Consider the following 642-nt stretch of genomic DNA (forward strand, 5'->3'; position numbering starts at 1 on the left):
CACTGCGGACTTGGCCCCGGTGTCCACGGGCTCCATTCACAGCCGTTACTCCAGCTCCTGCTGACACTCAGCGGCCTGAGACCAGACGGGGGTGGCAGGGAGGCCAGTGAGGCACCGTGAAAGTGGAGGTGGAGGGGTGTCGGGCGGGTGAGCTGCAAGCTGGGGTGTGTCCCTGACCCCCAGGGAGGCGCGAGGGGTCTGTGGGCCAAGTGCAGGGGCACAGGTTGCTGGGAGAAACGCGACAGTCCGCAGTCTCTGCGCTCCTCCCGGGAGGGTCCAGGCCGTGTGGATTCTGCAGGATTTCAGGAAATCGGAGAGGAAGGGGGTGTGGGAGATGGAGAGGGACTTCAGAGACGAGACCCATCTAAGCAACCCAGGAAGACACTCCCCCAACGCCTGTAGGAATAATGGCACCAGAATGCAGCCCTCCTGTCGGCATTCCACCCTGACCTGCTCACACCTGCAGAGCACGGGGGCTCGGTAATGGACGTTGGTGATGATGGCCGAGGCTCAGAAGAAGCATATGCATTAGGTTCAGTAAAACACCGGTCTGACGTCCGTCCATCTACTCCCTGACTCCCTGAAACCGGGCCTGCAGGGCGGCCGGGCGAGCGCTCTGGGCTTCCGTCAGCCGAGCGCGTC

Source organism: Myotis brandtii, unplaced genomic scaffold, assembly GCF_000412655.1.
Source record: "Myotis brandtii unplaced genomic scaffold, ASM41265v1 scaffold247, whole genome shotgun sequence".
NCBI lineage: Eukaryota > Metazoa > Chordata > Mammalia > Chiroptera > Vespertilionidae > Myotis > Myotis brandtii.